Source organism: Lontra canadensis, unplaced genomic scaffold (genome assembly GCF_010015895.1).
Source record: "Lontra canadensis isolate GAN:19392208 unplaced genomic scaffold, GSC_riverotter_1.0 scaffold5, whole genome shotgun sequence".
Lineage (NCBI taxonomy): Eukaryota > Metazoa > Chordata > Mammalia > Carnivora > Mustelidae > Lontra > Lontra canadensis.
This window is the reverse complement of record NW_022630999.1, coordinates 20,106,141-20,119,680: the sequence shown is the minus strand read 5'-3', so window position 1 is coordinate 20,119,680 and position 13,540 is coordinate 20,106,141.

The following is a 13,540-nucleotide window of genomic DNA, read 5'->3' as shown; positions in this document are numbered from 1 at the left end:
ACCGAGAAGGGAGGTTCGTACGCTCCCCGCAGTGGAGCCCCACTCCCGAATGCGCGTGTGGACGCGCGCTTCCTAGCCACACCGACAGGCCCGCCCTTGGCCGTTGATGGACTGGCGAGAGGGAATGCACCTTTAGCCGTGGACTTTTGTGGAGCACCTCCCGGTGGGGGCCTTGGGTCTTGGGCAGTTAAGAGACCGAGATGAAGGAGCCGGAGCTCTGCGTCGGGGGTTGGGGGGCGGGCGAGAGATAGCCCACACTTCCTACCCTACAAGTGCAAGTTTAAAGGGAGAAATAATCTACTGGCTCATTTTGGGGGGCTTACACAAATAGCTGTAACACAAAGTTGAACTTGGAGGGTGCCCCAAGGAAGTTTCCTTAACAAATTTTTTGATAATATAAATGAATCTATGAATGAATGAACTGTGCAGTGGGAACATATATGCGTGTATATGAGGGCACAGTTATTTTTAAATGCCTTTTTATATGAACGTGTGTTCTTGTGTGTTTGGGAGGATGTATAGGAGTGTGTGTGTGTGTGTGTGTGTGTGTGTCTTGAATGATATATGTATATGCGTGCTTATACATGTAAGCATATTGATAGCTGTATATGAATCTGTGTGCCTAGAATGTATCTCCGTGGATATGCACAGGTGTTTATGTGCCTCAAGGTTAAACGTATGTACATATGAGATATACGGGCATCCCTAAGTTTGAATGTAAATATATATCTGCACATGAATTTGTACGTTTGTGTATGTGACTACATGTCCTTGGGTATGTATTGCTTTTATGTGCTGATGTTGTGTGTGTATGTGTGTATGGGGGACTGCATGTGTCTTGGTGAGATTGTGTTATGCAGTTGTGTGTGTCCGTAGGAGAATACATCTGTGAGTCTGTGACCTAGGCTGGAGTGTGTCTTAAGGTGGCATGTGTGTGTCTGTGTGTATAAGTGAGAACACATTCGTTTTTCAGAGTCTGAATGGATACAGTTGCGTACGCGTCTTGATGCCTCTCTGTAGTCATTCTCCTGATTCAGTCTGAGATAAGGGGCATGTGATCCTTCCCAGTTTTATTGAAACATAACATACATCATTGTCTAAGTGTCAGGTGTACAGCGTGATGGTCTGATTTACGTATATCGTGAAGCGATACCACAGCAGGCTCAGCTAACATCTATCTTCTCATAGATACAAGATACAATAAAGGAAAAGAAGAAAAAAAGGAAGAGAGAATTTCTCCTTGTGATGAGAACGCTTAGGATCTACTCTTAACCTTCCGACGTATCACTGAGGGTGTTAGCTATAGTCCTCACGTTGTGCAGGACCTCTCTGGTGCTTATTTACCTCCTCGCTGGAAGTTTGTGTTGTCTGACCACCTCCTCCATTTTCCCTTCCGTTCTCCCTCCGGCAACCACACCTCTGATCTCTTTTTTTATCACTTGTTTTTAGATTCCACATTTAAATGAGATTATACAGTACTTCTGTTCCTCAGATTGATTTCGCTTAGCATAAGTCCTACAAGATCCATCCCTATTGTGGTAACTGATAGGATTTCCTTGTTTTTTTTAGGGCCATGTGATTCTTAAGGGTTGGGCTACTGGAGGTGCCTCCTGGAGGAAGAGGCCTTTGGTGCGTGTAGGGGGGTGGGAACTGTGGAAGGAAGAAAAACCCCTGTTGTACTGGCCCAGGGGCCATTCAGAGCAGTGGGAGGCTGGGGGAGCAAGGTAGGCTAAAGCAAGACCTCGAATGCCAGAACCAGCCTTTGTAGCCTCCTCTGGCTTCTGGGGCCCTCTCAGGTGCTTAGTCTCTTTGTCTCCAGGCCTCCTCCCAGGTCGGTTCATCTTGTCAGCAAGGGGCAGTGGTCCTCTGAAGAGCTCATGACCTTGCCAATGAACAATAGCAACGTGGGGGCTCACTGGCTGTGTGAGCCCCTACGAAAGCAGCGAACTGGCATTGGTCCAACTCTGGGAGGCAGAAATCTAGTATCCCCCGTTTCATAGGGGAAACTGAGTTGTTCAAGTGCCTGCTACTGTTTCCATAGCTAGGAAGGGTGCCTCTGACTGCAGAGGCTGGCGTGCTTTCTCAATGGCTAGACCACAGGCTTGCAATCTCAGTGCTATTAACGTGGGAGGCCAGAGAATTCAGTGACGTGGGGCTGCCGTGGGCACCGTAGGATAGTCACCAGCCTCCGTGGTATCTATACTGGATGCCAGTCACACCTCCCTCCCTGGTGTGCCAACCAAAATGTCTCCAGACAAGTCCAAATGCCCCCTGGGGACAGAATCACCCCCTGATTGAGAATCACTGTGCTAGACCTGTCCTGCCTCCCTGGCTAAATGTTTCTTGAGGGGCTGTACCTTCTCCACCTGGTCCTGTGGCTTCAGCTGCCCCCTCTTCTTCCACAGGGATCATCGCTTTCATCAGGTAGCCCCTCACCTGTGCCACAAACAGAGGGTTGAGCAGCTGGGCCACCTTGCTCAGCAACTCAACCTCTCTGAACTCCAGCCACAGAACACTTTGCACTCCATAGCTCTTACTGTTATCCTGCGAGTCACAGGGGTTCCCGGGGTCAGAACGTGGAGAAAGAGGGCCCCAAGCCAGCCAGCTCTCTCTGGCCCAGAGCTGTGGACGCTGCTGGTTCTGCGAGTTTGCTTTCCTGGTTTGGTGAGAATACAATGCTATAGTGTTGAGCCAAAGCTGGTCCCCTTTGACGCTGTCATAATTATGCTGTTCTATTTTTGCAAATAAAACAGCTTGACTTTCCCCACCAGCAAGGCCTGATTTTAATGAGCGAGAGCTGCCTCACAGCCAGAGCAGGTGCTCAGGAAGGGCAAAGTGGAGCCATGTGCAGGGCCGTCGGCGTGTCCAGGCCTGGGCAGGGTGTTCCTGCCGCTGGGCGGGCCTGGGTGGCAGGTGGAGGAGAGAGCTGTAGCTCTGTCACAGGAGCCAGAGGCCTCAGGCTCCTGCTACAGACAAGACAGAGCGGGCCACGGTCGCAGAGGACCTCCACACCACTGCCGTCTCCGCCGCCCCCGAAGCTCTCTTCTCCCAACGGTGTGTTCCTTTGCTGCCCTGGCTCTCCTCTGCTCCTTCCATTCTCCCGCAACCTGTGCTGCGTGCCTGTGTTTGCAAGGCCTCGTTCCATTTCCTCTTGGGAGGCTGCAGAGTGGTTCAAGGTGGGGATTCTGAAATAAATAAAATCTTAAAAAAAAAAAAAGTGGGGTTCTGGCATCTCATCGCCTGAGTCTGGGTGATCTTGGGCGAGCATTTCACCTCCCCGTGCCTCAGCTTCCTCGCTTCTAAAGTGGGGATACTGAGAGGCGGGTCTGGCAGGACTAGATGAGGTAGTACGTGTAAAGGATGCAAGGTATGCAGGGAGCCCCTAATAAACAGCGGCTCCCACTATTGCCATTATTCTTTAGGAACAAGGAAAGGCACGTGAGCACTTGTTAATTGCCAGGCCCTGGGCTCAGCCCTGGACAATTTTTTTTTTCCTCCTTTGATCCCTTCAACAGCTCTGTGAGGAAAGAGCTATTATTAGTCTCACAGCAGCGAAGAGGAAGCTCAGATGTGATGATGCTAAGTGACTTGCTCAGGGTGACGGAGCTTAAGAGGAATCTGAACCCAAGTGTTGTCCCTGCAAAGCCTAATCACCCTGATCTTCTCCGCTGAAAGCAGATTTCCCCATAGGAAGTGGGGCTCCTCTCCAGCTGGGGTGGGCAGCAGAAATGTGGGAGACATGGAGAAGGCGATGGCGGTGGAGGTCCCTGGGCAGAGGAGGGGTTTGGCTTAAAAGGGATCAGGGCGTCTGGGTGGCTCAGTCGGTTGGGCATCTGACTCTTGATTTCAGGTCAAGTCATGATCTCAAGGTCATGGGATCGAGCCCCATGTTGGGCGCCATGTTGGGTGGGGAGCCTACTTAAGATTCTCTCTCTCCCTCTGCCACTTGCGCTCTCCTCTCAAGAAAAAAAGATAAAAGAAATAAAGGGATGAAGTTGCCCTTTTTCAGCTTTTGATGAAATCCCTAGCACAGTGGGCCGTGGTCTCATGACCTCTGAGAGGTGTTGCCAAGTTTTTATTAGTGCATAAACTTTATTTGTATTCTGAGCCAGGGTATATATTGTTCTGGTGCTTTTGTTTGAACTGGGTTGTAGGAAAGGTAAGGAAGGCATTAAGTCACAGGAACAGATGGGCGGCCCATTTTAGAGCTGATGCCAGAGAAAGACGGTGTGAGTATCAGGAGCTGTGAGAACGTGGCCAGGTGGTTCTGTGCACAAGTGTTAGTTCTTCCAACACTTGGCCAAAGGGGACAAAGAGAGTCATGTGATAATTGTCTTGCTTTCTTTTAAAGATATTCAAGGCGTTGTTTTTTCTTGTACTGTGATTGTGTAGTTGTATTAGTTACTTATTGTTATGTAGCAAATAACCCTAAAGTGTAGACAAGTACTATGGCAGTAGAAAGGGCATTTGATTCCTGTGTGACCTGGGAAAAGTCATCTGGAAACCACCTCAATGTACCTAAAACAAATATTTATTATTTCGCAGTTCCTGTGGAGTAGGAATTCGGGAGTGATTTTGCTGCATGGGCTCTGGCTTGGGGTCTCTGACAAAGTACTCACATAAGGTGCTGATTAGGTCTTTTTTTTTTTTTAAGATTTTGTTTATTTATTTGACAGAGAGAGACACAGTGAGAGATGGAACACAAGTAGGGAGAGTGGGCAAGGGAGAAACAGGCTCCCTGCTGAGCAGGGAGCCCAATGTGGGGTTCTATCCAAGGACCTTGAGCTGAATGCAGCCGCTTAGCGACTGAGCCACCCAAGTGCCCCTGATGTAGGTCTTTTGTAAAAGCAAGTGGCGTAACACAAACTTTCCAAAAGTAAGGGACAGCTATATATATGGACATGCCATAATTAGCTAACCATTTCCCCTACTATTGTACACTTAGCTTCCAAGTTTTTCCTATCCACTATGAGGTGTCAGTGAGCATCTTGGGAGCCCAGAGCTCATCGCGTGCCAGGGGCTGTCCTAAGTCCCTGATGTGGCTGCACCTCACTTAATCCTCCACAGCCAAGGGAAACTCAGCTAGACAATGACATGTCACTTAGGCTCTTGTCTAACTCAGAGTGCCTTTTAAGGATGGATAATTCTCCGCTTTCTCAGTCCTAAAGTTCTTTATTCCAATAGCGCCCCTGAGGAGTACTTGTCTTTGCTCTGCGGCAGGTTCATGAATGTCACTGGACTTGAAAGAGGCATCGGTTTGAAAGGACAGGTCTTGGTAGCTTATCACCAGGTCCCCGGCAGCCTGGACACAGCAGACATGGCCCCGTAACAGACATGATAATCCAGGTTATGTTGCCCTGACAAACAACCCAAGACAGGGGCTTAAAACATTCATTGTGAGGCTGTGACAGGTTCTGTTGCGTGGTCAGCCACCAACCTGACCAGTTGCCATTCCAGGAGGCAAGCAAGAATGTAGTCAATGGCCCACTGGCTCTTCAAGCCTTACCCAGAAGTGACTTGTTACTTCCTGTCACTTTTTTTTTTTGGACAAAGCAAATCACATTTAAGGTAGGCTTAAGAGGGGGAAGAGAGGGGGCGCCTGGGTGGCTCAGTGGGTTAAGCCGCTGCCTTCGGCTCAGGTCATGATCTCGGAGTCCTGGGATCGAGCCCCGCATCGGGCTCTCTGCTCAGCAGGGAGCCTGCTTCCTCCTCTCTCTCTGCCTGCCTCTCTGCCTGCTTGTGATCTCTCTCTATCAAATAAATAAATAAAATCTTAAAAAAAAAAAAAAGAGGGGGAAGAGAGGTTGTTTTCTTCCACACGCTCCAAGTGGGGAGAACTGAACAACACTGATGCCCCCCACAGGCCTTGTCGTCTGCTGACCATTTAGAGACAGTCTGACAGTCCTAAGCACGTTTTGGAACCATAAAGTCCATAAAGTCCAGGCCAGAAGTGCCTGGGCATCTGTCAGCATTCTGACCCTGACAAAGACCCTGGCCTCTCATCCCCCTCTTGACCATACTGTGAAGCCCAGTTGCCCTAAATTTCTGGGGCTCCAGGATATAAGGAGAACAGAGGAGTGTGGGTGCAGGGAGACAATCGGATCCCACCTGTGACCATGGGTGACCGTGATGGAGCTCTGAATTCTAAACTGTATCTCCCCCAGAGTGAGTATGTGCCTGGGCCACTGGGCAGTAGAAAGGGCATTTGATTTCCGTGTGACCTGGGAAAAGTCGTCTGAAAACAACTTCAGTGTACCTCAAAGGAGAATGGCTATACCAGCCAGAACACTAAATACTAAGGAGAAATGATTCAGAGTTTATATGCAGATGTACCTGGAAAATACAATGTTGAGAGGGGAGAAAAAAACCAAGTGACAGAATGACAGGTATAGTTTTGTACCATTTATGTAACTTCAAAATACATACACTAAACAATACTACACATATTGTTATTTGCATTTGATAGAGGATGGTGGGGGCCCCACAGGGCAGTGGGGAGGAGGGAAGGGACAGAGATGGAGGCCAATGGGGCTTTGACTCTGTTTGTAATTAAAAAGTAAAAACACAGGATTAAGCATTTATCACTACTTCCTACCAGTTGTCAATTCTGAGTAGAAGGACTTGGAGGTTTGTGATCTTACTGTTTGTATTTTTTGTGTTTTTAGGAAAAAAGCTTGCTCGGTCTTTCTAGGCCTCACTTTCTCCATCTCTAAAATAAGGTTGTTCATCTAGAATGTGGGTGGTTATCAGATAATAGGTTACACAGACAAATGAAATTTCAGGGAAAAAAAAATCGGCAACGGGGATGTCTGTTTTTTAAATTTTGCCCAGAATGGGTTTTTAAAAAATGAATTATCGGGGATGCCTGGGTGGCTCAGTCAGTTAAGCATCTGCCTTTAGCTCAGGTCATGATCCCAGGGTCCTGGGATGGAGTCCTGCATCAGGCTCCCTGCTCAGCTGGGAGTCTGCTTCTCCCTCTAACCCCCTTCCCCCGCTGCTGCTCGTGAGCTCTCTCTCTCTCAGATAAATAAATAAAATCTTTTTAAAAAGATGAATTATTGGGAGAGGGGAGGGAAAAAATTTAAAAAATGAATTATCTATTCTGATCATGATTTCAGAAAAAGAACATTTTAACATGAAATTAGAAGGACACAAGCACCGAATAGAGAATTGAATAAAATTTTATTCCTGTTTTCCAAGAATAAACACATACTGTTTAGTGAAAGAAACACATACTCATTGCAAAACATTTGGGAAATTTATCACAAACAGAATAAAAATTACCCACCCTTATTCTCAGCACCCAGAAGGGTAATTACCCTTAAGATTTCAGCTGTTTCTTCACAGTATTTATTAAACATATATAGTGTATTTCTAATTTATATATGAATTCTGTTCCTTTTTTCTTATTGTTAAAGTAGTACATTAATGGAAATGTAGGAAAAAATAAACAGAAGAAAATGGAGATATTAATATTAATTAGGCTTTCTGCCATATTAATTTTTCTTATTTCACCTTGAATCAAAGAAAACTTCCACAAACAGATATTTGGAAATAATTAATAGATGATAAATGGTATTTGTTGAGTCTTCCTACATGCCAAGCCTTGTACTAAATGCTCTACAGGGCTTATCCTACTTAATCCTCACCATAAGCCTCGGAAATGGAAACTATTATTGGCCCATTCACAGATGTGGAAGTTGAGGTTCAGAAAGGTGACATTTACATATCTGAATTTACATACCTGGAAGCCAACCTCCAAAGAGGTTAAGTATACTATGGCAGTTCCCACTTTACTTCCAGGTAGTTTGCTCTCTGCCCACTCTATGCCCTGAGAACCAGTGGGTAGCCTGCCCTGAGTTTAAAGTTCAGTCCAAGGTCAGGGGACAAAAGGGCAGGTTCCAGTGAGGTGCAGTCAGGGGTGTGGTGGCCTGAGTAGAGAGGTCTTCTCTGAGAGGTGTTCTTGTGGCTTAGCAATGGGTCTTGAACTTGTTCTCATCAGCCAAGGCCTTGTGCTGTCCTCCCTCTGAATCGCCCCCCCCCCCCCCCCGCCACTGCCCTGGGCCACTAGTCTAGGGTCGGCCCCTACCCCCACCCCATGGATCCCCTGGGAGAGCTCCAGGCCAGCCTGCTCATGCACTGTCCTGCCTTCGGGTTTGGTCTCCAGCACCTGTCTCCCAAAGACCAGGTCACAGCACCCATCGTTCCTCTGTGTTCAGCCATTCCTGTCCTCAGGACTGCAGGCCCACCCGGTGCCAGGTGCTGCGTGAGTGCTGGGGGTCTGGTCGGGATCAAGAAGGACAGATCCCCACCCTCAGAGACTTCAGTTCTGGGGAGAGAGTTTTCAAGTAGCAAGAGAAAAGGCGGTAAGTGCCTGCTGTTTGCTCAGGGCACTGACTCGGGACCAGGAGAGGCTGCTACCAACATGCCCTTCCATCCATCGGGGAGCAGATGAGCACAGCACATGCGTCTGGGCCTATGGGTGCAGTGTATGGAGGCCTGTAGCTCATGCAACCATTAGAGCCTTCCTCAGGAAAAGGAGCGCAAATTGCAAAATTCTAAATACAGAATTCTAAATAGCGTGTGAAAAGAAAGCACAGCAAATAACACATTCCATAAACATGACAAAATCCAGATAAATAAAATAACACTTTTATTAGTTAACTGACACACCCTTCTTGTATTTGGGCTTAGGTTTTTGGCCCCTCACCCTCTAAATCACTCGGTGAATGCATTTCGAGGGCCCCTCGCAGGGGAAGAATTAGGGCAAGTGAGGGCCTCTGAAAGGTTTAAGCTTCTCACTAAATCCACCCCTAGATTTAATTCTCTACATTGAATCCTCACAACAATTTTATCTTGTAGGCACTGTTATAACCCCATTTCATAGATGGAGCAACTGAGGCTTAGAAAGGAAACGGGTTGTCCAAGGTCATCTGCTCTCCACTCTGACCTTCACACTAACCGGCTCTACACACCCATGACTCTTGGGTTTGGTAAATAAATTCAGACACATCCCCAGAGCACTCCCAAGCTAGAAGGAGAAGATAAGATTGGAAACCTGGAAAAAATAAGTGCTATTATAAGGCTAAACATATTTTGTGCCCCAACCTCTTCTGTTTAGTGAAAGCCCCTTCTCTTTCTCTATCCATCTTATCAACTTCTGCCTCCTCCAGGAAGCCCCTCAGGACTCTATGGGCCCACTCTGGCCTCTTTCTATTTGGATCATTAGATATGTATGTCCCTATTCTGCTCGGCTTTCACGGTGGTGTGGGCCAGTATAGTTCCGCCTCTGGGATGCAGTTTCCGCAAATGGAAAATGAAGTCTAAGTGTCCTTGAACTATGGAATTACAGGGTGCTGGGTTTTTTCATTTTTTTGAGAGAGCCTTGAATCCTATGTCCCAGCATCGAGGGGGCACGTCCACCCCATTCAATCTGTCACCAACCCCTGACCACTGCTCCCAGCCCCCAGTCACGGCCCCGACCAAGCTGCCATCCGCCCCCACCCCAGGCTACGGCAGCAGCCTCAGTTTCCAAATGGCTGCCTAAGCGATCTTAAAAGTAAAACAGGGGCACCTGGCTGGCTCAGTTGGAGGAGCATATGACCCTTGATCTCAGGGTTGTAAGTTTGAGCCTCACATTGGGTGTAGAGATTACTAAAACAAAACAAAACAAAAAAACAAACAAAAAAAAAAACCCCAAAAAACAAAAACAAACCCTCCAAAACAAAGACCAAAACCAATAACTGAAAAAAAGGATAAAAATAGAATAACACAAAGAGCCCCACCATGGCTTCCGGGCTTTTGGACTGTAGTTCCTCTTTCTCTACCGTCCTCTACCCTTGCCGGTTCCACTGGCCACATGGCCAGCTCTCTGTCACCTCAGGCCTTCACACATGCTGTTCTGGGACTCTCTTCCCCACCCCTCCCCAGGCGAACTCCCATGCATCCTTTCCAGCTCAGGTGCAGTATCTCTTCTTTGGAGACACCTCGGTTTAAATGAAGTCGCAGGGAAAAGAAACTGGCGCTCCCTACTGTAAAAGGCTAGTAAATGGCCCCCAAAGCTATCAGGCCCTAGGGGTGCCTGGGTGGCACAGTCAGTTAAGCACCCAATTCTTGGTTTTGGCTCAGGTCATGATCTCAGGGTTGTGAGATCAAGCCCCCTTGGGCCTTGCAGTCAGCGTGGAGTTTGCTTGAGGTTCTCTCTCCCTCTCCCTTGCCTCCTCCCTGGCTCTCTTGCTCTCTCTGAAATAAATAAATAAATCTTAAAAAAAAAAAAAAAAAAAAAAACAAAACCCAATAACCGAAAAAACTATCAGGCCCTAATCCCTGGGACCTGTGTTACCTTGTTTAGAAAAAGGGTAACATTTGCAGATGTGATTAAGTTAAGGACTGGAGATGGGGGAATTATCCTGAACTATCTGGCAGGGAGTGGGGGTGGGGGTGGGGGGGCGGAGTGGGGCTAAATTCAATCACACCTATCCTTGTAAGAGACGCAGGGATAGACTGGACACGTGCATGGAGGAGAAGGGGGCACAAAGATGAAGCAGTGAGAGATGTGAAAATTTTGGCCTTGAACACTGCAGTCACGTGGCCACAAACCAAGGAACACCTGCAGCCCTGGAAGCTGGAAGAGGCAAGGAGTGGATTCTCCTGTAGAACCTCCAGAGGCCGTGCAGCGCTGTGAACCCCTTGGTTTCAGCCCAGTGATACTGACTTTGGATTCTGGCATCCCGGACTGTGAGTGGATAAATGTCTGCTGTTTCACGCCACCCAGACCATAGTGATTTGTTACAGTGGCATCAGGAAACAAATACACCTACTCAATATTCTTTCTCCCTTTCATTCTGCTTACAGAATTCTTATCTTGTGAAGGATGCCCAGCTCATCTCTTCATTTCCCAGCCTCCTTTCCAGCCAGGTGTGGATATGTGACTAGGTTCTGGCCAGTAAGATATAAGTAGAGGTTGTGTGGATTTTTGTGAAGATTCCTTAAAAGGGGGATAGAGAACCAAGGTGTACTCTTTTGATCTCCCATCCTTCGAGCTTTCTGTCTGGAATACAAACATGAAGGCTGATGCTCCAGCAGCCATCTTGGGAACATGAGGTACAACAGAAACTTCTGTTGCTGAATTGCTGAACTAATACCAGCAGTCACTACCTTCAGACTCTTACATGCTTTTGTAACTGTCTTTAAGGTGTTACTAACAGCTGCTCAAAATGCCCACTAAAAAATCTTCCCTATTATTCCATCTCACGCCATTCAGGTAAGTCATCAGAATGTATGATAATACTTGTATTTGTGTGTTTGTTTAATGTCTGCTTCCTCTACTAAACTATAATTTCCATGAGGGCAGGGCCCATATCTGTTTTGTTCATACCATAGGACCTGGCTCAGAGTAGGTGCTCAGTATGTATTTGTTGAATGAATGAATGAACGAATGAATGAACAAACGCATCTCATAGTAAGGTCCCAGGCTCATTATAAAACAAAGACCACAATTCACTCCTCTCTTATTTCTAGCACAGCCCTGGGACCCAAGTGAATGTTTCTGGAGTCCCGATTAAGCAGACTGGAATACAAAGAATTGAAAGTATCTGGGCTCCAACCTGCTCTGTGGCTTGGTGACAGTGAGTGCTGCGTAAAGTTGTGTTGAGAAACTCAGGAACAGACTGGCCCTCTGGAGAAAGACAAGGAAGTTTAGGGATGGCATCTCAATCTGGGACATGAGACCCTGAGAACGGGGTATCTGCTGAATCCCCAACCAGCCATCGGTTTGCAAGGCAGGTAGAGGCCAACTCTGTCCCACCAGGCTGTGCCCATGTTAAATTCCTGTGAGCTAAGGCTCAGATGAGGACACAGACTTGCCTGAGGTCACCGGGGCCTCTGGCAGAGCCAGATAAGGCTGCGCAGCTTCCAATCCAGCCCTTCCCTCTCTGTTCAGTGTTTTCTCCTCTGCAACCTGCCACCTTCCAGGTGACAAGATAAAGGAGGGGTTCATGACTGGGGCTTCCCAAGTTCCCGCTAGAACATCGGCAAGCCTGGATTCAATCTTCCCATTCACAGATGCCATCGCTGAGGCTCCGTGAGGCTGCGGGTCCTGCACCACAAAGAGTTTGCAGAGGCCAGGAACCCGGACCAGGAGACCCCACTGTGGAGTTTTCTCATGCTGGCGTCCTGTCTCATGACCCGGCCATGGCAAACATCACCTCCGAGGCTGGGGGCAAACGGCTGCATTCTTACTGGTGTTCTCAAGCTCCAGCCTCGAGGCTGGCAGATTTAGGATTTATTGTTCACACTTTCTCCACGTGTTAGCAGTTCAAGGTGCCCGAGAAGTCTGCATGACTGACCATGCCTGTCCTTCAGGTGAGGAAGCGGAAAGCCAAGAGCATCCCAGGGTCTAGTCCAGGGTCACACAGCAATCAGCCACGGTGGAACCAGGGCCAAGGTCTGACATGTGTCTCTTGGCCAGTGTTCAATCCCCTGCGGTTTAGCAATGACCTCCAGCAGGGCAGGCAGACAGGGCAGACAGAGCCCTGGTGAAAAAGAGGATGAGTATTAGCAAGCCCAAGGTCAAGGGCATCTCCCTCCACAAATGTAGCCAGTGCCTTGCACTCCCAGAGTCGTTCTAAAACTTTTTGGTCTCAGAACCCCTTTGTACCCTTAAAAATTATCAATGGCCCCAAGGATCTTTTTGTGGTCATTATATCCACCAACATTTATTTATTTTTTATTTTTTTTAAAGACTTTTATTTATTTATTTGACTGAGAGAGAGATCACAAGTAGGCAGAGAGGCAGGCAGAGAGAGAGGAGGAAGCAGGCTCCCCGCTGAGCAGAGAGCCTGATGCGGGACTCAATCCCAGGACCCCGGGATCATGACCTGAGCCAAAGGCAGAGGCTTTAACCCACTGAGCCACCCAGGCGCCCTCCACCAACATTTATTGTATTAAAAATTAAAACTAAGATATCTAGTAAGTACTAATTAATGTAAAAATAACAATAAACATTCTAATATAAAGAATCTATTTTTTTTAAAGATTTTATTTATTTATTTGACAGACAGAGATCACAAGTAGACAGAGAGGCAGGCAGAGAGAGAGAAGGAAGCAGGCTCCCTGCCGAGCAGAGAGCCCGATGCGGGACTCGATCCCAGGACCCTGAGATCATGACCTGAGCCGAAGGCAGAGGCTTAACCCACTGAGCCACCCAGGCGCCCAAGAATCTATTTTAAGCTGGCCGGTTAGCTCAGTTGGTTAGAGCGTGGTGCTGATAAAGAATCTATTTTATGAAAAATAATATTTTTGAGAACAAACAAAAAAAGATTGCAAAGAGTAGCATTGTTTTACATTTTTCCAAATCTCTTTATCGCCTGGCTTAAAAGAAGACAGCTGGGTTTGCATACCTGCTTCTCTATTTAGTCTGTTGTGAGATATGACACATAGCCTCTTGGAAAACCCCCTGTACACTCATGAAAGAATGAGAGTAAAAAAGCAAATAACACCTTGGTCTGATAGTGCAAATAATTTCGACCCCTTTCATGGA